Genomic DNA, 27,847 nt, shown 5'->3' on the forward strand with positions numbered 1-27,847 from the left:
GCTGTTTCCCCAAAAAGGCCCTTCTTTTCGAAGACTTTTTAAAATGTATTTCCCTCATTTGTCTTACTCTTCTCGCATTGCTTTTCCTCTTATTTTTGCAATTTATTTTTATTTCTGTTTTTTAATTTTTTCTAATTCCTCTGATTTATGGAAACGGCAGTGAGAGACACACGGGGACCCACCCAAAAATAAAAAATATCGGCATCTGCGAATTCCCGAAAGTCACCAAAACAAAACAAACGAACTGACTCACATGACCTGCCTGAACTTGGCTTTAATGGCTTTTTATTAGCCAGTTCCTTTCGATGCCATTTGCCGTTTTCGCTGTTCGTCATTTATTTTGGCCATAAAATCCGTCTGGCTCTTCGTTCTGCTGCCTCCTTCGGATTCTCCAGCCTTATCAGCATATTGCACTTGATGGCTGAAAGAAAAAAAAGGGAAAAAATCCAAAATTGGAATAAGAAACCCGATTGAATTTATCTCGCATATTCTTAAAATTACGCTTTATATTTGCCTTCGCTTTCGTTTTGAAGAACCGTTGAATAAATATTAAGAATATTGCACGGATAAGCGTGCAAATAATGAATAATATTGGTTGTCAAATATTTAAGAAAATTATATGGTTCAAACCCACTTAGTCATCAAGAGAGTATAGATTAAATACTAACAATTTGAACACCCAAGATGATTGGAAAGGCGGAAAAATTCGTAAAGATTTTGGCATTAAGAATGGAGTCTTTTGGACATATTATACCCTATGGTGGACAAGTGCGGATCCAGCCAAGTATTAATTGCACTCGTACTGCCAATTAATCTGCCCGATAATCGTATTAATTGCCGGCACCGTGGAGCCACTCATAAATATTGCTGCCAAGTTTAAAGCCGTCTGACTTCTTCTCGGCCAGTTTTTTGTGTTGTGGAGGGGATTCGGTGTCCAAAGCTAAAGCTAACACCGAAGATGCAGCTGATCAGGTGGCAGATGCAATAGCAAAATGGGATCCTCTCCCAAACCTGGTTTCAAATAGAATGCAAAAAGCAATCAAAATGCAAAAATGAACAGCTGTTACTATCGCATTAAATTTCAATGGCTGTGTGCGTAAATAAACACAACAATGTTCGCTCGAAGACCTATTATCATAAATATAACGATGAGATGAGAAAACTATAAAATTACGTAGAATTAATACTATTTAAAGGCATTTCATGGTAACTCAACTAATTTGGGAAGTTTTAGATGAGAATAAACTAGAGTTAATTTTATAGTCTAGTGTGGAAAGTTTTAGATACCAAATCAAAGCCAAAGGAGCAACTTTAAGATATCTAGTTTAAGCCCACAACTGCAAACGAAAGCGAAACGATGGCAAAGGGTAATCCCGACTGCCAGTTATCCCCCCTATTTTTTTTTTTTTTTTTTTTTTGAAATCTCGGGACAAACCCAATGCCTTACATAGGCAATCCAAGCGAGTCGCGGGACGAACTCTGTAAAGGAAGAAAAGAAAAAAGAAAAAAAAAAACATCTGCGGCAAGCGAACTTTACATGCAAAAAGGAATCACAGTTGGTAGTTTGCTTAGATGGTTTGTTGGTCGGTTGATAGGCAGGCAAACAAACAGGATCAGGAAATTCCGGTTTGCTATTATTTTTATTATAATAATTTTTCTCCTTTTTTGCAGCAGATTCTTCGGAGGATGTGAGGCTCTTCTAATGCCGAAAAAGACGAGAGCAAACGAGATGGGCATATCAAACAGGAATCCGCGACTGAAAGAACATTGAAAGACGATACGATACGATACGATATACCTACGTTCTTCTGGGTTCTTCTCCTGCTCGATTCTCGATTGGTCAATTCTCCGGTCTTCCCCGACTCTCTTCTTTATTTTTTTTTTTAGTTTCTGTGTGCTGTTTGTTGTGGTGTCTCCTTGAACTGGCGCTGCTTGTCGATCTGGCCGTGACTCGTTTGCTATTTTTATAATCAGCAAGATCGAAATAACTGGGCAATAATGGGGTATACTCATTGGGGGCCGAACAGGGATCGATGACTAGCGCGATAAGAGATTATAGCACGGCACGGCTGGCTAACAAAACATTAGCTGAATTATATGGATACAAATAAGATAATGGTATGAGCAACTCTGTTTTTTTCTTTTGAAATTGCGGGTTTACCACTTAGGTTGATCAAATTATGATTAGATTACAACTTGATGATATGCCTTTTCAAAACATGAATATGCAGCTAATTAACATAATTAATTTTTGCGAAAAATTGACAAAATTTAACATTTCAAGGCTTAAATGCCACTTTATTGGAAATTTTATAACGAATTCAAGGATGTATGACATTCTATATTTGGAGAGTTGTCCTAATTGTTGTAGTCAAAAGACTCATTATTTTTGGGTTATGAAATTATTAATATTTTATTTACAATATTTCTTACAGTTTTTCTAAAAGTGATAGCAGAACTAAACAAATAACTGTTTTATTAAGCTAATTACCAACTCGAACTATCCGTGTCACTCTTATACTGATTCCCAAAAAAAAAAAAATCGAAAATTTTCTCATTTTTGGTAATTTAGCATCATAAATTTTTGCGAAAAATTGTCAAAATTTCACATTTCTTGGCTGGAATGCCACTTTATTGCAAATTTTATAACAAATTCAACGGTATATGACACACCATATTTGGACAATTATTTCCTCGTTGTGCACAAAATACTGATAAGAAGAAATCAACATGCAGGGTAGTTTGTATGTTGAATCCCCTCTTTCTGGCACATTATCTGCAGCTTCCGAACCCAAAAGGATACCAGCAGGAGAAAAGACAGAAGAATCTGCCTTACTTCTCAACTACCTCCTAATGTGCGGCCCGTTGGTTGAACAGGTTCTAAACCCTCCAACCCACCATTCTTGGGACCTCTCTTGCAGCCGCCTTCCTCCTGTGGCTCTATTCAACAGTCTTCGGACCTCTCTTCGCTGCTGATCTTCGCACTGAACTCTTCCAGTGCGGATTCATTGCGATCTAAGTTTGATCCCCGCGTTTCCCCGCTGGCTCTACGCTTCGGATTATTGATTGCTCTGGGTCTCTGGGCAAACGTGTGCCAAGCAGTGGCTCTACATACTTCTTTCTCTCTCTCTCTTTCTTGGCCAATATACCCCTCTCTTTCGTTCGCCCACTGCCGCTGCGCTAAGCATTTGTCGCCATGGCAAGTATTTGCTTTTCCACTTTGCATTCGCTGTCGAATTATTATTTATGGGACTGCATCTAATTCAGAAGACGCAGAAGAAGCACCAATCGCTGAAGAATCGGGCAGCTATAGCCTCTGGGCCATTGATGTCTTTGTTTATTGGCTTCGGTTCCTGTTCGATTCGGTTCGATTTGGTTCAATGTTCAAATGGGTGGGTTCTGCTTTTATTTCACCATTTCCCCATTTCAACGCTTGCAGTTTTCAGTTGGACGAAAAGTGGGAGGGGGTCGCTAGCTGGCTTTGGGCTCCACTAAAACGAATGCTAATTAGACATCTCGGGGAATCGAAGAGAAGGCGAGCTGCATACATCCAAAGATCGAGTGCATTCCGTTTGGGCCCCATTTATCTGGCTGACATCGCAGACATCCCGCTCTAATTGACAGCGGCTCTAATGGAAGAATCCAATCCATGCCGAATTCCAAATTGAAGCCGAAAATTCTCAGGGAAATGCCACGGCTAATTGCAGTGATAAGAAAAATGTATTAGTATTTCATACTTTATTCAATGAATACTTTACTTTATTCATACAATGATACTAAGTTGAAAGGAAGCAATGACCTTGACCTGCACCTAATCTATACATATGTATCGCCTTGCGAGGTCCACATTAACAAAAAAAAAAAAAAAAAATTCTCACAACAATTTGCATAGGAATTTGTGCTGCTGCGATTGGTTTTTCATCGATCGCTTTTTTCCGATATGTGCTCTGATCTAATGCATTTCACAAATGCCAACGAGTGACTTATTGACGCAGCATGTGGCAAAGGCAACCTGCAACTGAAACTGGGGATCTTGGACCGTCGATCGCTGATCAAATCGAATCGAATCGAATGGGGATCGCCAGTTGGAGTGCAGCTCACGTACGCAATTGTGGCTGATGATTGGAAGGAAAATGCCAAAGTCAAAGCCGTGGCCCGTTGACAACGCCTTCGTACTAAGGAGAACTGGAGCTGCAGCTTATGGGTCGGATTATTGGGCCACCGACGGAACGGCGGCTGTAGCACAGTTCATTTCATTCAGCGGGCACAATTCCACGAAAGTGATTGATTACAATCGATGCAGCGATCCAGCGATCGCAGATCCAACTAAATGTAATACAATGAAATGCAAGGAGCGGCGGGGCATGGCAAAAGCGATCAATTAAAACCGACTGATGATGATCAATTATCGGCGAAAGATGAAGACTAGAGTGAAGAAGCTGGCCTGATCTAGATTTGAAAATGCACCGGAAAAAAGTTGGGGCTCTAACTCAGAATTCCCTTTAATAATTAAATCAACACTAACTACTTGAATTTTTGTTTGCTTTGCCATTTATTGATTTTGGTTTTCTTTAATTTTATTATTTCGGAAATTTATTGATTGCTCCCATTGAAAAGCATTTAATTTTCTGTGCACAAATGGCCGAGAACTTGAACACTTGATCCCGGCCAAAGCGAAACCGTCCGTTCGAACCGTCCGCTCAACATTTCCACGATGACGACAATGACAATGACAACGACAACGACAATGACGATGACGTTAGCCAGTCATCGTCGTCGTCATCCTTTTTTTTTATCTTTTTTCTTGTCATGGCGGTGGTTGTTGCTGCAACAGTTTTAACACATCATAAAGCTGCTTAAAGTGTGCTTTTGGTTCGCAGCTCCCAGTTCGCCGGCGGTAAGATCTGTTGACATTACATAACTAGTACCACATTCTCAGATAGATCGATCTACAGCCGCCCAAACGGACTTGTTTCATCTATTATTTATTTGTCGCACTCAGTGGTTCGGTTGAGAATAAGAAGGTCAAAGAACTCGTGGAACTCAAATACCAAAATACAAAGTATACACAATAAAAGTAAGGAGCATATGTATATTGAAGATATATCGGAAATGCAGGATAGCAACACAGTGCACATGACATTATAATTTGCATTTAGAAATCCAATATCACCGTTTAGTCTTGTTAAATACTAATTTTTGATTTTTCGGATTTGAACGTAAGACCACCCACCGCATACGAACATAAAATAATTAATCAAAAGCTGTACATTTTTATAGCCTACTTTTCGAGTAGTGATAAAAAAAAAGCCCTCCCATAAGATCCATGATTGGATTGTTGAGGGAATTTTATTAACTCTCCCGTTCAAAAACAAACAAAAAATAATAATGATTTCTCGTATGGCTTTCGGATGTTTTTATGCTTTATGACAAATAGACCTGACTAATTGTGAGGCACTCAAAAATCTATTTTAGTGAGCCATCAATCGGGTAAAATATATACGATATTTATAACTCGATATAAAAATATATTTTATGATCTACCATTCTTTGTCAAGCGCCGATTGCCTACAAGCACACCAATATACGTGCGTTGTGTGTGTGTGTGTGTGGTGTGTTGAGGGAAATAAATCAATAATTTGTTAAGAGGCGCTAGCTTCGAACTTGTGAAAGCAAGTTCGTTGCCTAAGTCTTTTGTTTGGTCAGCAAGGTAACGGCCTTTTCTTCAGCTTCTTTTTCTTCTTCTTGCCCATATGCCAATAAATCACTTTGTATTTATATTGATAATTTCGTTGTGCTCTGCTCGCATTTCGAAAGTATTTAAAGATTTTTCGACTCTTTATATTAGCCCATGAGTTGTTGGTCGTTGTTGTGAAAGGAAGTCCGTAGATCGTATGCAAATTCGCTGCTTCTAAACACAAGAGGAAAAAAAAAAACAGAAGATAGAAAAGCAAATAGCCAAAGAGACAGTTGGCTGGCGGGAAAGAAAATGGGCAAACGGAAAAAATTGTAAATCACAGAAGTGCAGCTGCACCACACTGGCAACATCATCGCCATACTGCGAGTTTCGGCCCGCGTTTCCGAGCCACAACCCCATCGACCATTCTCAAAAGCCACGCTTAGAATTCGTTGCAAATCTTTGAATTCTACGGAGATGGCAGCGTGATTGTGGTGACACGAAATTCAGGCGAATCGATTAAAAAAGGATGAGATGATTTAATGGAGTGCATATAGTGCCATTCCATTTAATGCATCATCAAGTCTTCTAAAGTATTCAGTTTTCAATTTTAAATTAATTCAAATGATGCAATATCTTATGAACCACGTTATGATTTCGCCTTCTAGCGGTTTTGGTTTTCATATTTAATTTAATTTTAGTTTAATTTTTGTTGACTTGCATTAATATTTACAAGTAACGACAGACTGGCAAGCGGCTTTATAAGGAATTTAGTGTAGACGCGTGCCAAATTGCTAGGCGGTCTGCTACCATTAAGTCCTGGCACTCTTTATGGATTTGCCAGTTGCGATTATTGTACTTGCATAATCCCGGGCAGCAGGAACGCATCTCTAGAGCATTGCTGTTTATCGCGAGTGAACGTTGCAGCGTTGTCAAATCGGGCAGTGATTTGTCTCCAATCGGTAGTCTCGATGGCGATGCGGATTCGGATTCGGATTCGAATTCGCGCTCGGATTGGGATTGGAAGAAGTCGCACTCCTGCCTTCCCGCTGGCCAATTGACACTTGAGATTGGGCCCCGCCCCGCGGCCAGCTGCTGTTGGCAATTTATAAACGAAATAAATTCAATTGACTTGTTTGCCGCAGCATTTACAGTTGGCAACAATTGCAGCAATGCCATAAATCGTTGGACAAGCATTCGAAGACGCGATTCCCCTCGTTTTTCGCAGAAGTTCCGCTCGTGGCTGCGTAACAATAAATTTTCAATGCAAACAAGTTGGTAAGAGAGGCGACTTGGCCAAGCGACGGCCAGGCCATCCTGGCCAAAAGCAAACCAAGTCCGGCAGCGGCTGCCGCCTCAGCATTTGTTATTTGAATTTCAAAAATTATGGCCACAAATTTGTTTTATTGCCAAAGTCAAGGCGTGCAATCATTAAATGCAACAGCATGCGGTCCCGATTCCCCAGTCTCAGTGTCTCCACTGGTTTCCCCTGTCTCCAATCCCCCCCTGCTCAGCTTTACCATTTTTCTGGCACCTGGCTTAGGAGATACTTCCAGATTCGCCGTCTCAACTTGAGTTATGCCTTGCACTAAAAGCGTTTCAACTAACTTAAATATGAGCACATCATTAGCCTAAAATTGTTAGTTTGCCGACTTGGTCATGGCCAGCAGACGCCTTGCCCGACGGATTTTCTTCTAAGCTGGGTCTGCACGGAAAAAAACGAATGAATCTGGTACGAAAACGTTTCCTACGAAGTTAAATTGAAAACTGAAAGGATATTGCGAAACATTGCTGTAATAAAGAAGTAGCTCTACTCTTCATAATTAATGGAGTTTAGTGCCGCCAAAAGCAATCAAAAGCGCCCAAATAAAACTTTCTATATCTCATTTCTTGCAGTGTGACTGGCAACAGTTTCAAACTGTTTGTGTCTTGCAGCTGTGCTGTGCGCCGTGTGTTGTGTGTGCATCATAATGTCTGATTAACACGTGCGCAAATTATAAGATTTTATGCATTAGCCACAGATATCAGAGCCCGAGATAAAAGCAAAAATGCCCGGCTTGCCGCACTCTCATCACGGATCCGATGATTCCCCATTCTCGGCTCTCGATTCTGGAGTCTGGATTGTGGATTCTAGAGTCTGCAACTCATGGAATGATGTTTTATGCATGTGATGCACGCACGCTCAGCCAGCTCAGCCTGGACACCATCAAATCTGTGCTCATCCCAGTGCTTAAGTTTTTTTTTTTTCGATCACTTTATTAGGCGAGCTGCTTACAACAACGCCTCATATGTTTTTTTTTTCTTTCGAAATGGGAACGCTCTTGATTATTCCTTTGTTTGCCGCCTGCCTTCTCTAAAAGGGGGCGTGGCACGAGTGGTCCACATTTGCAGACTTTTTGCCAAGCGGGAATTATGTAAAATGGTTTGGTCATAATGTCCATGTCCATACAGAACAGTGGGAGGAGTAGCGGCGTCGTAATACACCAAAAGTGGGTGAAATGTTTTGGAATAATGAGTAGTTTCTAGCTTTTAACGGAACACTCCTACCAAGCAGAACAACTGCAAGCAATGTTCTCTTTTTTTGGCTTAGGTTCGCAAAAAACTAAGTTAAGCATACAAAAATATATGAAGAAAGAAAACTGCATGTTTTCGAAACAATAAAAGGTGTTATGAAAGATGGTAATGTGTAATCCGCCATCCAAGCGCATATAAAAATCATACTAAACACCCTGGGCAAAAAAAAAAGAGGGCAATACAACTGCACATTCAGCTGGCTCTATTAATGGATAATCTCTTTTTTCACCGGTTCTAAGGTGATCCAAAGCCATCAAATAAAAACAAGCATCCAGATAAAGTCAAAACGACCCACACAGAAAATCATTGCGCTACTCCCAGAGACGCAGCATAAAGACTACGCACCGGCATCGGTTTTAGTAATCGAATTTTATGACAATTCCATTAAACGGTCATTTACAAGAAGGCAACAACTGTTGGACAGCCAATGTTTGAGCCAACAATCTGCGCGGCTAAGCCCACTCGCCAAGCGATCCAACACGCCCACATCCTCGGGCCAGCGAAATAAAAACCACGATGGGCTGAGCTTTGCGCTCATTTATTTTTATTTTTTGTGAATTCTTGCTTTTTATTTACTTATTTATTTTTTTTTTTTGGTGGGAAGGGGGCGAGAAAAACTGTTTTTCCAGCCTATAACACGCACAAATCTTGCATGTATTTACCCACGGACGGGCGGCTAATTCAAATTTCTGCTGCCTGCTCGACTTTCAAGATCTTCGATCGCCCATACTATACAGAGAAGAAAACGTATTATTTCAATATAATGGAAACGCACAAGTTCGCAGTAAATGAGCTAAGCATTCGAAATATGAAACACTGTCCTTAGCAGTCGTTGTTATTTGACAATTGAAGTATTAGCTGTTTAATTGTTTATTTTCCCCCGGTGTATACAACTATTCCATCCGCTGGCAGACGTAATTACTTCCTACCCATCCACAAATCCCATTCTCCATCCTGCTTCGCATCTGCATTCTCCAATGGAGGGCAGTAGAGGCAAACAACATCGGGTTTTTTTTTTGGTTGGTCTCTCTCTCTTTGGGGATTTTCAATTACCACCGATCAAAGAGAAAAAAAAAGGGGGGCCGAGGATGGGGCTGCGGAAAAATGTGGTGCGCGTGTTTGGTGGCGTTGCGTGTCTCTTGGCATGTGTCCACGCGAAATTGATATCGAACATAATTTTTTGTTTTTCTTTTAAACATATTTTTATACCTCGCAACGGCGAGCATTCGGCTGTGGGGTATATGAAATATATTTCCCAAATAAATGTGAACATAAAACATATGGCAGTTAGTCCAATAAGTTTAAGTATTGCACAAAAATTCTATCCAGCTCAGTTTCCAATTATTTTCGAATTTCAAATCTTCTATTAACCATAACGGGTAGCCAGCGAGTCGAAATATTAAAAAGACAGCATTACCGCTTTTATTCGTGGCTGTTCTACCTGCAAGCTTATAGCTTATAGATTATACACATAATATATATATATATATTGCCCCCACTCTTCTGGGGGGTTTGTATGTAAAGAGGAAATGGCTGAAAAATGCTAACAAGATTTGCACGATCCGCCTGCCAACCTCTGGCTTGGGATCTTGGCTTTGGCAGTGGCCAGAGCTCCAGCTCCCAGCTCCCAGCTCTTTTATGCTGTCTGCATGATGACAATGACAAGGCTGCAAGGTTACAAGTTTTTCCAGATCGGGAAAAATAAGCGCGGGAAATGGAAAGGAGGGATGGGCGGCGGAAAAGTCGGGCCGGGGAGACAGGACAGAGATTTTTCTTTACTTTTTTTTTCGTCCCGCTCCGCGCAGCGACGATCATCAAACACTAAACAGCTCGTAAACACTTGGGCTTTATCGTCGCAGAGTCTCCCCTTATTTCCCCTTCTTTTTTGTTAAGAACCATTTCCATAAGAGTCTTCCCCTCCTATTCCGATTCTCCCCTGGCTGATAACGTGCCGCTGACAATTGCAATTGCTGCCTAGCTTATTGTCTGCGGATTTTCCTTGTCGCTTGTCCATGTTTGTGCTATCAATTTTATGTTAAAATTTGCACTACGAAATTGCCAACAGCAAAAAGACGAGCAGAAGTTGGATTCGAAAATGGAGCACTAGATAAAAAAGTTGTAGCTTAAATTAAGATATCTATCTATTCACACATCTGACAAGAGACAAACGAAATAAATTGTTTATAATCGCAAGCTGTAATTAAATGAAATTGAATTTAAGCGCTAAATGGTTTGAAATATTTAATTTCCCCCGAGAACTAATGCTTTATTGACCAAACTTATATTAAAACGAAAACTCTTCGTGCCAAGACGGCAGAACTCGTTTCGATTACCACTTTTGTAATGGTTAAAACGATCGAGCAAACTGGAGCTCCACTAATCGATCCAAATATTTACCATTTTTGCACGCTAATTGATAACATTTCATTCCAGTTCATTCGCAACTCCTTGAAGTTGTTGAAAAATTGCGATCTTCGGACACGAACATGTAAATTAAAAGTCGCACTTGAAGTGGATCTGAGAGCTGAAAACAGGATAAAAAAAAAAAAATCAATAAAAAACACTCGGAGTTTTGGCATCAATAAAAAGAGAGTTAAATGTCGGACAACATTAATGAGCAAACAGAATGTGTGATTTACACGCATTTGGAGTTTAAAGTAAATTTTGAAATGAACAAGAGGTCTTTTCCATTTCCTAGTCGTATTTGTCCAGCGGTAACCTTTGGCCAAAATCAATTAATTAGCCCACTCAGTGCTGTCTGAAAATCTCATTATTTATGCACATAATCTTGACACCTTTGGGAATGTTTTGAAAGCCATCCCCCCTCCGTCCGCCACCTTCCTTCGTCGCAAAGACCATCCATGTAATACCAGTTGAAAATACTCGTAGAAATGCATATGCGCGCTACACTCGATAAGTATACGCAATGTGCGTTTGTCAATGCCGATTATGATTGTCGTCGCCCCGCTCAGAACGGGGTTTCCGGGGTTGGGGGGGATGAGAAACGAGGAAAACCCATCGAGAGGAGCCTCCACATTATGGACAGGAAATGCTGGCCGGGCCAGAAGCAAAAACACGCGGAAAAAATGCAACCACTTTACAAGAATTTCATCCAATTAAATTTCCATAAAATGCTATTCGCAATGTCAGAAAGATGACATTTATTGAAAACAGATAGAAGAACTGCAGTTCGATAACCAGCTATCGTGTGAAATCGATTGTAGCGAGAAAAGCCATCGAACATAAATTGTGGCTTTTGGTAGCAGAATTTTGTATATTTCCTTTTTAGGAGCTCACCAAAATGCATTAATTTTTCTTCCTGTGCAAATTGCGCTTGCGAAGCGAGCAACTTCCATCTGCAGCATTTCTATCTTTTCTTCGCTGGCTGCAATAAAACTTTGCAGTTAATTAGTCAAAATGCTGCACAACCGGGCTAGCAACTTTGCCAAATGATTCTATTAGCCAGACGCACAAAGTTGAAGAAATCAAGCACCCAGAACCTCCAACGAAATTTCAAAAGAAAAAAGAGCCCAAAAAGAAGAAGGTTGGTCGGTTGAGAGCCGCCAGTATCCAGTATCCATTTGCACGCAGTAAATTCCTGAACATATTGGCTTGATATCGGCTGACAGGCAGAGGCGGCAATCGATAAGCCCAATAATTCAGCATCTTATGTCCACAGTCTGCCACAATTAACCATTGTTTATATGCCCGATGGCCCGGTTGCTGCTCCAATTGGCCAACTGATGCTAACGGCCAACTGTTCGATCGCTGCACAAATTATAATTTGCCAAGTATTCGCATTTTAGCGGCAACTTTGTCGCCAGAATGCGGATTGGAATTACCACAACACAACCAGCAGTTTGAATAAATCGCGAGCCAATTTTTGAACAGGTATACCCGGTAATTCTAAGCAAGATTTAGATGTTCTCTGTTTCGGATTTCAGTGCTTCAATGGACAACTGGCAACTGACATTGGTGTACATAGGCACTTAAACACCACATAAATGCAATAAGTTAGGGCAATAATTACAAAATATACGAGACAGGAGCTGTAATTGAATGTTGCAAACATTATTCGGTAATAAACGTGCATAGCTCTACAAAGAAGCTTACTTTTTATCTTCCGCCTTAAAAGTCCCTCTGTTTTCTGCTCAATTTAAAACTTATCATGGCTAATTGCCAGACCGTCAATCAACTGTTGTACGAAACCAAAAAAGAAACCACTTGCAATCCAATCCGGACGGAAAGGAACCATTTCAATCGGGCCGCAAGTGGATTTGAATTGAGATCTCAGCGGGAGTTGAGTGAAGCTCGAGCACCTGTTCAACCAATTGATAGCCAAGGGCGATCCGCCGATCCACCATCGCACCCCAGTCCACTATCCACAATCTAACCATCAGCCATCCATCATCCATCAAGTAACGCCCCCGCATGTTGGAGAGCATAATTGATATGCATAATCATTATTCGTTTTTTTTTTGTCGCGTTTCAATTAAGGCATTATGAAAATAACTCCAGCAATTGTCAATTGTTGCACCATGAAAAAGTCGTGATTCAATGACTTTTAAAACAAAATGAAATTATAATTTTTCCTTTTAAGCTGGAATACTTACAATACTTTTAAAATTTCTAATACGAGGCTGCAATATCGCAAAGACTTTTCCTGTGTGTGTGAAGAGAAATCAAAGCGAGATACTCGTATTCGCAGAGATTTATTAAGTTCACACATTCGAACAGCACTTGAGGCTGACAATTAAAAATCACTTTGGTCATTCTTCTCGCTTTGTGCCCCCCTCCCCTCTATCGTGACTTTCAGCCAACTTGACTTGCGGCCCGACTCAACTCAAACTCAACTTGACTTGACTGCCGATTGCCATTTTGGTGGCTCTCCAAGTTTCTTGGGCAGCAGCTACACCACCAACGATAAAAACAATAAAAAAAGTAAAAAAAAAAAATAAATAAATAAATAAAAACAGAAACACTGGGCGATCTAAGGCGCCATATGCGAAACGTATTTGATACGCCCGTGTGTACAACAATTTTCTGGCTTACTGGTGGTTTTCTTACATATTGGTGTGCGAATATGTGGCGGCTACCACTGTACATCTCGCATTTGCCCCACTGTCCACTGATGCTGATTACTGATGGCCGGTTCGCCTGCGCGCTCGTTTGTCCGCTTAATTGTGAGAAAATATATCAACGGCAGCCGGACAACAAAGCCAGATCAAATGGAATGAAAAAGGCAAACAAAAAGCAGAAACACCACAAAACAATGTCTAAGTACACGGGTCTTTTGTCATTTGCATTGCGATTTGATCGATTCGATTCGATTCGAATCCATTTACTCAATTCGCTTTATCGGTGGGTGTCGCATGGTATTAAAAACTTGAAATAATCAATTGCGAATCCTCAATTGAGGGGGCAAACAACAAAAGGCGAAACCGAAACAAACAAAACAAGTGGCAAAGTTCTTGACATTGTTCGAACGGTTAAAAGAAAGTCGATAACTGGCCAGAGTAGATTGCATCGGTCCAAGCCCGAAACTCCAAACTCGATAGCTATAGCTATAGCTGGTTGCCCCTCCGATCGCCGATATCCTCTGGCAATCGTCAGCTGCGAACCCAAAACATTTGGGGCCATCAAATGAAGTGACGAGTGCAAGACAGACAACACAACCACATCACAATGGCCATGGCAATGGCAATGGCATCGTGCTGCAAACATCGCAAAATGTTGCACAAATTAAAATTGAACACAATAATCAATGTGACATGTTGTTGCCGTCGTTGTCTATATCTGCAGGGAGTGTAAAGCAAGAGATTTCAATGCAAACACACGATTCTAGCCGACGACGAAGATACCCCACTCGAATGTAAGCATGACTCTATAAAAAAAAAAGTAATATTTAAATATTCAATCAACTAAGAGCACTTAATATATCATTATTTTCATTTGGATTAGATGCATATCACCATATCACCAGACTATTCGACTTGTCCTTCTTGTCCATTCGAGCAGATTTTGACTCCAGAAACTATTTTTGCTTGGCCATTTGTTGTTGCCAAGGCACTTGTCGCCTGTCGACGGTTTTTCTGTTTTCTGTTTGCTGTTTTTGTGTCCGTGTGTCTGTTTTACTCACTTTGCTGTCTGTTCTGTCTGCCGTGTTCGCTGTCGGAGCTTTATCTGCCTTCTCCCTCTTTTGACGCATGCGTAACGATCTTGGCCAAAAGACTGCGTCCGAGACTCTCTCCCCTTGCTGCCAACTTTTCGAGCGCATTGCTGCTGGCCAAGTGGCCAAGTGGCCAAATGGCCGACCGCAGCAAATGACTTTATTATAGGTTTTTAAATTTATAAACGCACATTTACCAATGCTAAACATCCTTCGCTGAAATCCCCAGACACGATCTCTCCGCACGTCTTGTTCCTTGATCCATAAAATGGAATTATGTGAACTATTTCGCTTTTGAATCGCTTTATGGCCTTTGGGCGGTGGCGTTTTCATTTGCAACACATTTTGGGGCCCGAATCGGACACAGATCTTGGACGGATTTGGTCCATGTTGTAATGCATATTGAAAACTATGTTAAGCCTTTTTTTAGTTTAGTTTAGGCTTTTTCACTGCCCACAGGAAGTTGGCCCACACGTAGGAGCACAAACAACAGATCGAAGACAAATTATGCTGATCTCCAATAATGTTCTAAAGAGCTGGTTCCGAAAATCCTTCTTTCTTCCCAAGACAACAAAACGATGTGAAAGACGCAACTTCCATTCAGATCGACGATCTTTATCCTACGCATCTAAACAAGAACTTCCAGACGTGTGGGCTCCCCAATGCGATCTCTTTTTTTCTTTGTTTTTTTTTTTTTTATCCGGTGCGATCGTTTAGTTGCTGATTTGTTGACCCGATAAAAATGGGACTTTAAGCCTCGCTGGCATGCACATAATTTGTAGTTTTTGGTCATTGGACAAAACTTTGACAAAAAAGGCGATCAAAACTTGTCGAAAGTTCGGAAGTTCGATTGAGAGGTTTTTTTATTGCTTTTAAAGTGGACGGCCGCCCAAGTTGGTGGAGTTCATAATTCCTGAGCTGCTTGTTTGTTCTTCTTTATTACGCGGACTACCTACTGCTGTTCGCGGCTTACCCAGTGCACTGAAAGAAAATACGACTATGTTCGAAGTAAACGTATAAAGTAGCAGCAGCTTATGTTGTAAAGTTCGAAGTACGCCTTCCTATAGTATATTTATTTCTATATTGTGTAGAAAACCGAATATTTTCTGAAGTGTATCCATATTTATTCATGTTTTGTCGCCTGCTTCCGTCGTTCTTCCGCCTTTCAAGTTCTTGTAGCTTACTACGTTTGCTGTTATTCCCACAAAGTGGCTTTTTCATATATCTTATATATACTTTTTGTGTGATCTTCCTATGAGCGCATTAACTTCAAATTGAAGTCAGCGGATCAGATCGCTCGTCTTTCCCATCCTCCGCAGTTGGATAATTTTATGCGAAATTCTCGTGCTTACCAGCTCACCGGGCCGCATATTTATAAATATATATATGTGTGTAAAATACAGCTGAGCGCCCAAGTGCTTCTCAACTTTGATTTAATTTCTTTCGGCTCTTGCTTTATGTAACATATATTTTATAATTATAGTTTGCGTGCCCCAGGGCTGAGTGAATAGCCATTTGGGTGAGGGTCATTTCAATGGGCCATTGAAGGGAAGTGACTGGACTGGGCGCTAAATGAAAGCTTCTTAGAAAGAGTTTAACAACAGATTGACAAGTCTTGTTAAAGTCTAAATGGTTATTTGTGCTTAGTTATGTAATTGAAATACTCAATATACGAAATATTGCAAACGAGACCTTCGGAAATAGAATGTTACATATAAACACATATAATACTAAAGTGTATTCATCTCCTTTTAGATAGTATTGCTAATCGCCCTGCTGGCAAACGAATGACTTGCAACACAAACGCGATGCATTTGACCCAAAACACTTAACGGTAACTTCTACGTCAACGTGCTTCGTGTGACCTTCAGCAACAACAACAACAACAAATTCACTTAGCAAAGCTTTTAGCAACAACAGCAAGAAAATAAAAGAAGTTCACACAGCTCCAAGTGCGTCCATTTACATAATTGTCACACTGATTTTGTGTTGTTGTCTTTTCTGTTGTATTTTCTGTGCCATTAAAAATAACAAAAAAAAAAAAACTAAAAAAGAGCAGGCAACATTTCAATTTGTTTTTGCTGTGCTCTTCAAAATGTAATTAACCTCAAGTTTCCTTATTTCTTGGCAGTTTTTCGGCTCTTTGGTTTTGTGTATTTTTTTTCTTCATTTTTTTTTTTTTTTTGCGTCACTTTTAGAACAACGACAACGTCAGCGTCGAGTAATTAAGCAAAGCTAAAAGTTCATGTTAATTGTCCCAGAGGGAAAGAGAGCGCTGAAAATGGGGGACATAAAGAAACGGGGCCACACAATTGTGAACCCCCAAAGGTCAAAGACTAAGAGAATTGTCAACCCTGGACAGGTCGACAGAGCGAATGAGCAGCGGCCACCAGAAAAAGACACATAGAGAAAGAAAAAACAGGAAAATATTAAAAAAAAAATTTTTAGTTTTGAATTTTACGTAGATCTTATTTATTATTTGTTTTAAAGAGCTTAAAAGCTGTAATAAAATACTTAAAAATTCTATTTTTGTGCTGGCATATGACTTGATTATTAAAAAAGTTAAGAACTAGTAATTTGAAATTGTTAAAGAATGTTTTTTCTGATCTTTTTTTTTTTTGTTTATGTTGACTCATTGAAGGGGAGCCGTGACTGCTTCTTCTTCCAGTTGGACGAACTCAACGGAAGCAACGAACGACAACTCTTTTTTTGGCATTGTTTTGTGCTGTGTTTTGTTCTTCCTTTTTGTATGTTTTTTTTTTCATTATTATTATTTTAGCAAAATACCGTTAGATTGTGCGAACACACTGTGTGAATGATACTTTAATTACACCAAAATGCGATGGTGGTAGAGTGGGGGGGTTTATAGTATTATGCTAATGCAAATCAAGATATAAGTTTGTTCACACTTTGTGAATAAGAAACCATTTTAAAACAAGCCAAAACTAATGCCTTAGCTATTTCAAAAAAGAAAAATCATGCTGTATTATTTGAAATCATTAAATAATTAATCATTGCTATCAAAAATATATTAGAAAATATAGGTGGTTCAAAGGCACTAGCAAATAACTTAAATAAATCGGCAATGAAAATCCATTTGGTTTAGTCCAACTTAAGGATTCCACCAACTTCATTGCAATTGCATTTATAAATATTAATTAAGTCCATTATTTAAGTATGTTAAACTGGTCTCACAGAAAAATTAAACGTTTCAAACTCATAAGCCGAAAGAAAAATGAAAATGCTAGATTAGTGCAGTGGCCAAGAGAATAGCCGTTAGTCAGTTGGTAGCTTTTCTTTTGTTTCTCGTGATAGGTTAATATGTGTGTACAAAGCGCCGACATTTTCGGGAGGTGTTATCAACACATTCGAGACATCGAAAGTATTTAAAAGCGTATTTTTCTCATCGTCGTTTAACAAAAGGGCTGATATGATGTTTAAAAATCAAGTTGACTACTGAGAAAAATTCGAAGCCACCACCCCCCGTCCCGCCTACCCGTCATCTTTATTTAGTTTTTAATGGAAAATCAAACGTTTGCACCAGTAGCGACAGCACAGTGGAGTGTCTCATCCGTGTTTACATTAATTTTCAATCAACTCGATTTGCATTACATATGAGGCAACCAGATCTGGAGAAGCCGATGATACCGCAACACGAGATAGCGCGAAAAGCTCAAACAAATTTCCTCTGTTACTTGAAATACTCTTTAAAACTTTAAAAATAAATGCAAGTTATGATTAGAAAAACCCAAGCTAAATCGCCAAAACTCCCAATCCCGATTTTTCATCCGAAATAAATCAGTTTTTCTTATCATAAATTTGAAATAATGCTCCAAATATGGATTGTCATACCTCGTTCAGATCGTAAATGAAATCTTAATCAATTTGCATTTAAATTTTGAAAAACAAAAATTTTTAATTTTTTTCCAAATTTTTACGATTTTATAAAAAATTTGAAAACGTAAAAAAATTGATTTTTCAAAGTAGGACCAAAAGTGATGCGTATCGTTAGCATTGGTAATTAGCTGCTTAAAATAGTAATTCTTTTAGTTGTGCGACGTATTTTATTACCATATTTGTTTATAATTTTTAAAGACTAGAACATACAAATGATGCATGAAAAGCAGTATAATTTCTTAATTACATTTTTAGTTAGCTAATAAAAAAAAAAAAAACTTTAGCAGAAAAATTAATTTTCGCCAAGGAAAAATTCCAACTGCTTCGTTTCAAAGCTCATAAAACATTGGATCGTAGCCAAGATACCCGAACAATTTATGGACTGCCACTGGACTAAGGATATTGAATGGGAGAAAATAAAATCAATGACTTTGGATGGGGGTTCGATCCACCCGATCGACGTTTTTACACACCAGTTCCATCAAAAGCCACGAGCGACAGCAGCATCAGCACCAGCATCACACAAGGTGGCAATTAATCAGCGAAATTAGTTTTTATGCATTTTAAATGATTTTATAGTTTGGCTTTGGCTGCGCGGCACCGTTACTTGGAGTATCGTCAATATGGCTAACAGAAGACAGACTTCCAACCCCCCACTACACCCCATACCCCATCTTAAATCTGGTGTGCCCCCCATCCACGCAGGAGGATGCCCACTATCTCATCCAGCTGCCTTTTAGTGCCTGCAATCTGTTACCAAGTCTGCAATCAAATTTTCGCTTTCATGCCATTTGGCCAGAAAATAACAAACACAAGGATCGAATGGACGGAGAAAAATATAAAAAAAAAATAATAAAAAGTACAACAAGAATATAAAACAACGAAAAAAATCTCACAAAATGATTTTACGCCGCAAGTTGATCAAACATAAATTTAATAAAAGGCTTTTGCCCTAATGTGGACCTGCAACAGCTGCACTCGGCGAAATTTAACTCGACTGCATGCATATCCTTTCCAAGGATTTTGATTTATAGAATATATTGAGGTGTTAAGGAAAACATATTACCTCTATGAGTTCATTTAGCCCTTTCAACTAGTAAAACTTATAATTCAGCCAGCCAATATACTCTCTCAAATGGCAAATCACATTTCCAGGGTGCTCCTCCAAATGCGCTTACGTCCGCAGATAATGTTAATGGGGTGTGGCATTTTGGCCAGTGTAAATAAATTAAAGAGCAGCCGCAAAACAAAAGCACTGATCACCGCGCGAGTGAGACGGCAAACGATAAGGCGAAAGAGACGGCGAAGATGCGGCGGCATTTTGATTGCATTTCATTTGTGGCAGCAGCCAGTGAAACAAAAAAGAAAAAGAATAACTTGGCCAAGAGATTTTGATTCGTTTTGGCCTTTGTTTGCTTTGCAAATTGCGCTCAAGTGCGCCGCCGAGATAATCAGTGCAAATTCTGGCCAAAAAGGGGAGGGGGGTGCTCTCAAGGGGAACGGGGCGGCGGAGTATCGCTGCTTTATGATATCTTATCTGTGGTTAATCGGAGCAGCTGCTCCTGCATCTGCATCTGCGCGCGTTTGTGTGTGTCATTCCTTGAGCAAATAATGGCAACAATTATTCCGGCAAATGCAGCCAACCCAGAATATCGGGGACTCCTCTTTTTGCACTCGCAAAAACGCTTTCAATTCAAATAGTTATCTCCTCTAAGCCCCAATAACAATTCAAATGAAAGCTAATCGTAAGTCCCCCTAAATATAAATAAATACTGCTTGAAAATAAACAAATGTAATAATTGTGCCCAGCATTCTCTATCAAAGAATTGTCTCGATTTTTTCTTGCAGTGCAAAACGATTTCAACTCCTTGCGGCCGTTGATTCCTTTTTGGGTGATTATGCAATTTAGCAGCTTGTAAGTGATTGTTTGTGGGGCGTTGTTGGCCTGCACCACTGCACCACCGCACCACTGCACCACTGCAGTTGCAAGGTGCAACATGAGAGCCACTGGAGGCAGGCAGCTGTGCGCTCGCCACAAATTGTTGTCCGCGCATTTTCCTCCTCTTTCGGCATTATTTCTGTGGCAGTGGCAGAGCCGCCACTGCTTTTTTATTCGGTACATTATTTTATTCTTCTTTTTTTTTTATTTTTTGCTCGTGCGGCGCTGATTGTTACAATTTTTGTGTGTGCGCGGCTTTCAAATTAAAACGCAGAACATTTTTGGCCATTTTTCTTCGTACTTTTTTTTCCGAATTTTTTCGGGCACTTTGTGAGTTGAAAGTATAGAGGGTATTTTCATGGGGTTGGTATGGTATGCTTCTGGAAATCGACGTTTGGATATGCTTTCTTGTACACAGCTTAACTAAATCGTACTTATATCTAGGTAAATATCTTAAAGTATTTACCTAAAGAAATTCAGTTTCTGGATTTCAAAGTATAAAATGTTTCAAATTATGCGTAATTAAGGGTATTACGAACTCCAGAGAACTCTGATAGCTGAATCCATCCCACATGGCGAAGCAGCTTGAGGATGATAAGTTGGGATTGGGAATTCGGGATTGGGGATTCGTGGGTCGGCGAATGGGGTTCCGGTAGAAGATGACGTTGACTCGACCGACGACGACGATGACGAAGACGATGCCAAAATGCAGCGATGTTGTTTTTGTTGTTAACAAACCACACGTAAGCCAAATAAAGTAAATTGCGGCAAATACAAATTGAAAACGGTCTGACAAATGAAAGTCAGTAACAACAGCTGCAACCGCTGCGATTTGGGATCTGGTGCAAAATCGTGGAGCGCAGGGGAGGAAATCATTTCAAGGTCAGGCTGAAGCGCCCGGCCAAGAAATTCGTTGAACCGACTTTCGACAAATTGTGACAACGCCCATGCGACAAAAGCCACTCCAAAAAATATAATCAGTGCACACAAAGAAATACTTTGTGGTCATGCCTGAGTACAAAATGCAAATATTCACATAAATTTCATAAGACTGCGCTAAAAGTGTATCATAAAATATATTTTATAAATGGTATTTTAATTGATTACATTTGTTCTATTAATGAGAACACTTGTTTGAGCTTTGTGCTAAATTATGATGATTGTGTTCTGTTTTTTTCGCATTCATTCTCCATTCCACACAGTGACCGCAAATTAATTACGTTCAATTGAGCAGACAAGGACACGCCCATTGTGGTGCCGCCCCTTTTGCTCGCAAGCGTACGACTTTTAATCCTTGTAACACCCATCAATTTGATCCAGGATCTTATGAGGATAAGGACAATGACCAGCAAGCAAAGCTCTTTATTGTTTAAAAATCATATTGAATACATTAACCTTGTTGCAACAAAATGTCTCGAGCGGGCCAACAAAATACTTTATAATTATGCTACTTTTGCAACGGCTCAACATCTGTGCTCAATATTATATGGGCAATATGTTAAAGGCTTAAAAAAAACAGCAACAAAGCGAGGGGGTGTTGCTCATTAATCATATGACAAACGTTTTTCTTTGTTCACTCGCTTCGCGCATCGCAGCAATTCGTTTTTCTTTTTTCGAAAATTTATGCATATTGCGAGTCGAATTTGACAACGGTCCCAAAATCCAGACACAGACCCACATCCAGCCCGATATCGAGAAATGGAGAGTGGGTGGGGTGGCAGAATGCAGCCACTGAATCATTTGGAAACCGAAAACCCAGCAAAAGTAAGTCACACACAAAAAAAACCATAGGAAGCCAATTAAAACCGAGCTCTGATATATGACAGTCAATGTGCAAAATAAACTGAAGGGGATTAAGGTTGAATACTGATTCTTACATGCTATGACAATAAAAAAAAATAAGCAGGGTCCGAAATCCGAGATCGTATTTTCGATGTTTTCCAACACAGCTTTATTAAAGCTTAAAAGCTCCAATGTTATGTTACAAAAATATTTTTAGTTCAAGAACGAACGCTAGAAGAACAGAACTTCAAAGTTAATAAATAAATTATTTACGATCTCTGCCGAAAAAGAGGATAGTGCTTGGCATTTATGATTAGCTTGGGTTCACATTTTGTCGTCTTCTTTCAGTTGCTTGCGATGCAACATATTGAACCGCAGCATAGCGCACATTGCATTCTGGGCATAATAATTGGCCATGTATACAACCGGCTCGAATAAATATATTTAGATGGCCATAAGGAATGTCTGGGCATATTTCATCATTGCAGGTCTTTGGCTTTTAAAATTTGTGCAAGTTTCGGTGGCATAACATCATGGGAGAATTCTATCAGCGAATGCTACACATAATTTTGCATAGTTTTATTGCAGAACGTGGAATGTACCACTCGTTACCCTAACACCAACAGAACTCAAGAACTCAAGACTTTCGGAGTGGATCAGCGTCGAGTGCTCGACATTTATATGCGCATCACTTAGTCGAACTTCTTTTACCATGAGCGGAATTCATAAAAGGCAAATTCTACTCACTATATACATATAAACATAGGTAAAAGATATATGTATGTATGTATATTGATGGGAAAAAGGCGCTGAATTAGTTGGTATATATTCTGTGAGTAATTCTCGTGTCTATGACATAGGAAAATGCCTTGAAAATGCCTCTTAAATGCAACATTTTCATGCGGTAATTGCAAAGAACTACGCCGGCAACAACAACACACAAAAAAAGAAAACATTAAAAATAAAAACAAACAACACCAAGAACAACAAAAGGGAAAAATGGAAAGAGAAGAAAACAAAAGCGGAAGCTTTGGCAATGATCATGCAAACTGCTCATTCATAGGATAATTATTCCATGAGTTCATTGCGGTGGCGTCGGTGGGTGAGCAATTGTTTATTCTCTCGGTTTTTTTTTTCTTTTTTTTATTATTATTTTGCTGCAGTGGCCTGGTGGTGTGGCACCTTCCGAGTGGGGTATTCTCTCCCTACAACATCTACACTAGATATATATAGTATGTGTATATATTTTGCCGAGCCAATGTCGTGGGAGCTGAGGAGCTCAGGAGCTGAGTCGGCAGCCACGTCGGCTGCGATGCGATGCATTTTTAATGTTTTCATCGCGTTAAGTGCATATCTAATTTAAGACAGTCGCTTTATAGGCTAGGCTGTTCCACATCAGTCTCGTAAGTTCAATTTTCCAGCACCACTAATCACTCAAGAATGTACAAATGAATGCAGCGAGATAAGAGAGCAATTTGTTTGGTTTCAGAGAATATTTCATTAAAAGCTGACAATTTGCTTGCGGGAACAATATTATATTCGGTAATAATGCCATAAGTAAATATATGTATATTAAAGAGTTTCTAGAGAACCTTCTCGTTCCCGAAATTTCTCTGACGACCTTGTGCCGAGAATCACCAAAAATCAGCGGACGAAATGTAGCACGCCCACACTTTGTTTCGCATGTCTGACCAGTTTTTTTGTTTTTTTTTCGTATACGCAGCAAAATCCGTATTTTAAGGTGGCTCCTCTATACATCCCGAAAAAATCACAAAATTCTTCGAGAATGACAATGACTGAAGCGAACTCAAGCTTCACTGGACTCTCGACTGTTCCACTTATGTACATACATACAAATGTACTCACGTACAATTCATCACATTTACATTGAACAAAATTTTAAACTTTAAACTTTATATAAAAAAACAAATTAGCTTTAAAAAGAAACATATTTGGTCGTAATAAATGTGGATTTACGCGTTGTACTTATTGTACTCTTCTTATTATATCTTCTCGATATAAATTAAATATTTTCTCAGTGTCACATACTTCGTATCTCGGCGTACAGTTTTTTTTTTTCTTTTTTATTTTGTGTTGACTTAACAAATTTGAGCGTACATATATTTGCGATCTTCTCCTTTCGCTTAAAACGGTAAAAAAGTAAATTTGATTCATACTGGCACGTAACAACACCAAACGCTTTTGCTTGTTGACTCGTTTTATTTTTATGATCCCTGTTTTGGCCGCTTTTTTTGTTTTGTTTCGCTCGTTGGAATTCTGCGAATTTATATTGACAAATTTCATTAGAACTTGTACTTGGTCAAAAGCCGGGCAAAGGGGCGAACTTGACTTGGCTAACTGTAGTCGAACGAAATGAAATGAAATGAACTGAAGTGAACCGTGCTTCTTTTTTTTATCTGGCACGAAAACGAAAGACTTAGGCAACGAACATGAAATTTGTCACTACAGCAAACTTAAATGCCTGGGATTTATTTCATAAAATAAGAAGAAACAGGGAGTACAAGTTTTTAGTTCAAAATTCACCTTTTTTGCTCGACTTACAAACCATAAAGTGAGGTGTGCGAGAAAAAAGGGCGTAGATAAAGTGGTAGTTTTTTTTTTGCTTTTTGGGAAACCCACAAAAGAATTTAAATACCAAATTACACATCAACTGACCAGAACAAACTCAAATTCATTGTGTGTTTGTGTGTACTTAGCACAAATTCTATGATTGCGAATTCTAACAAACACACAATGCCACGCCCCCCGCAAGCCGCCTACCAACGCCCACCCCCGCTCCCCCTTTTCCACACTGTTTTGTGCAGAGCAGCGTGACAAGAACAAACAATGAGCAGCAGCAAAAGTAGCAGCTACAATAAAAATAACACAACAGAACTACTGCGAAAAAAAAAAACATTAAAACCAAATACAACATTTTTCGTTTCTTATTGAAATGGAAATAGATTTTTGCAGCATTGCTGCTACTTTGTAGGCTTGTTGTTGCTGTCAAGTCCATTGTGTGATTTGCAACAAAAATAAGAGTCAGAAAATGCCAGTTCGGCAAGTCGAATATTCTATTCCACTTATTTTCATAAAATAAATGCATACATATAATATTATTAATGCTAATTCCGTATTGGTTAATTCCAAATTAAAACACAATTTACCGAGAGTCATCAAAAGACATCAAAATCCAAATACCCTTGCGTTAGAGTATCACAACAAAGGCAAACACTTTGCCTGCCATGATTGTTGTTGCTGCCTCGAGTGTTGAAGTTCGTGTGAATCGCTCTGTTGTTGCTTTTTTTTGCAGTAACCAACAACATCATTACCATGCCACAAAGTCAGGGGCAACAAAAACAACAACAAGAAGAACATCGAGAATCTTTGCCCATTGTTTAATTTTTTTCTCTCTTTTTTCTGTTTTGTTATTACAACGAAAGCTCATTGTGGCAAAGAGGCATCTAAATCTGAATCTGAATTCGAATCAGAGGAACCACAAGTTGGCAACAAGTGCTTTTCATTGGCCTCAAGCCTCAAAAACAACCACTGCAGTCCATTTTTGGCCACAAAATGTTGCTCCATTAAAATGTTACAATGCCTAACTTTTTTTTTTAGTAGCTGTGTGCATCGTTACCAGAACGAAAAACAGAGAATGAACAGCACTTTAATTTAGCCCATTAAAGGATCATAAAGCGATTCTCCAGGGGATTCTTCAAATACTTTGCTTACTTTTCATCGGATTATCAGATTTATTTATTTGAAGTTATTTATGGGAATTTAACTAAATATTTATGATATCAGCATTAGCAAGCAGTTACGTTTTTTCCAGCTTGCCGCATAATGAATTCATCATAATGAGTGTTTTCTGTTTTGATTGCACTTTTTCCTGGTCAAGAAGTTAATTTCAGCACGCTCAAATGCACTTGAAATCAATGAGGAAGTAATTAGATTAACTCTTCTTTTCTTCATTTACAGTTCTGGATATTCCCATTCGCCCCTTTTTGCTGCCGTCTTTATCCAATTTGCTGTTGGTTTATAAATCAAGTGTAAGTGACATTGAAATTTATTGGCCAGAATTTCTGCTTCTCTGCGCTCTTTCAACTCGTTTATTATTTGTCTATTTCCCTCCCGTTTTTTTAATTTTTTTTTTTTTCAGCGTCTTGCTCTGTTGCGTGAGAATTTCGCATGTTGTGCGGTAGTTTATATAACACACAGTACATATGAAGAGACCCACACATACATATTTGATGTATGCTTATTCTTACACCATCTAATTAAAGCGCCGACCATCTGGCAAAGTTTTCTGTTTCAAGTCGCACAAATCATAATCTTCTCTTGCGGTTACTTTGAGTTTCAGATATTGTACACATGGATGTATGTTGTTTGAAAACGAGGGGAAATGGTTTTTGATGGCAATAATTAACGTTTATTTTCGATTGGGCGCCGTCGTTTCCGTTGTGTATTTTCGAGAATTGCGACTCTTAAGTCGGTTCTTTCTAGATTAGCTCTTATTTTCTCTCATTCATTGTACCCTACAGATAGTTGTCTTAAAAAAAAAAAAAGAATCCTATGCTCTACAATTAATTTCATCATTTCGCGATGACGATGAATTGCTGACAACTGGTGTCCATTGCTCCCTCACAGATTTATTTACTGATCGTTTGGGGAATTTCATAAGTTTTACCAATCGAATGATTTTAATTGCCTTGACATTGCCGTTTCAACCGTTAAGTAACTTAACTATACCGCTAGCTATTTATTGTCATCTCATCATGTTTTTGCGCAAATATCTTCATTAAATAAGAAAGCATCTTAAAGTATCTGCTTCAAATACAGTTTGATAGCCAATTGAACAATAAAGTGGCGAACAACCAGTCACCGTTAGACAAGTATCTTAGCCCCCCGAAATGATTTCCTTTGAATTTTGTCATCGAGATTTCGATTTCGGATTTTTGTTCATTTTCTTGTTCATTAATTAAACATTTCACGTGTGAATTTCCTGCAGCAACAGGTACATCCGGGGAAAACATTTTTGGCTGTCTATAAATCTATATTCATATATGCACAGGGGGTCTCACACTTTTTTTTTTATATGTGTGTATATATATAGTTTTATTCGTTTTGGGCTTTGTTTAATTTCGAGATCTGAGCTTTTCAGTGCGTGGGGCAATTAAAAAACTCTTTACGCAATTTGCAGAGATGTGTTTTTTTTTCTTTTTTTTTTCTTAGTTGTATGTGAGGCATTTTTTGTTGAAAACGTTTCGCTTAATTTTAGTTTATGGCTGCCAATAACCGACGTCAAGGCCAAGGCCAAAAAGGCCGGTCGACAGACAATCGTTTGCTTCGTTATTTTCTAAGCCGCTCCAACTACCAAAAAAAAAAATATGTATACCAAACACAAAAAGTGAGGAAAATAAGTGTAGTTGAGCCTACAATTTGTCTTGGAGTTGCCGTTTTGTGCGTGCCTCACGTCCCGCACGAAACCGAAACTGAAATTAAAATTGAATATCATCTAACGAGATCAGCGCAGAGCAATCTTTTGGATGCTAATTGCCGCTCGAGATACTAAAGAGTTCAGCGGTATTCGAATGCCATCGGAAATGAACAACACAGGAAGGTTTCATTCTCAATCAATTCAGCCACAAATTTGATCAAATCTGGACTAAAAACAGAGATTCCGGATGGAAAATATCTGTAAGCAAATATAAATTCACAACTTATGCAGAGAACGATGCAGACAAAGAAATATAAGTACTGTGCTTGCTGTTTAGTAACATTACATATTTTTCCAACCAACATAACCAAT

General features: G+C 39.1%; 1 long non-coding RNA gene across 5 annotated transcripts in view; it reads right to left on the reverse strand.

Annotated features, from left to right (window-relative positions):
• The window catches only part of LOC116802208, a 98,133-nt gene that overhangs the window by 40,993 nt on the left and 29,293 nt on the right, over positions 1 to 27,847 (reverse strand). For all 5 annotated transcript variants that reach the window (XR_004362573.1, XR_004362570.1, XR_004362572.1 and 2 more), the window contains exons 3-4: positions 10,649 to 10,775; positions 254 to 421 (exon numbers count right to left, since the gene is read on the reverse strand). This is a non-coding gene — a long non-coding RNA (uncharacterized LOC116802208). The remainder of the gene's footprint in view (positions 1 to 253; positions 422 to 10,648; positions 10,776 to 27,847) is intronic.

This window comes from Drosophila sechellia, chromosome X, assembly GCF_004382195.2.
Source record: "Drosophila sechellia strain sech25 chromosome X, ASM438219v1, whole genome shotgun sequence".
Classification (NCBI taxonomy): domain Eukaryota; kingdom Metazoa; phylum Arthropoda; class Insecta; order Diptera; family Drosophilidae; genus Drosophila; species Drosophila sechellia.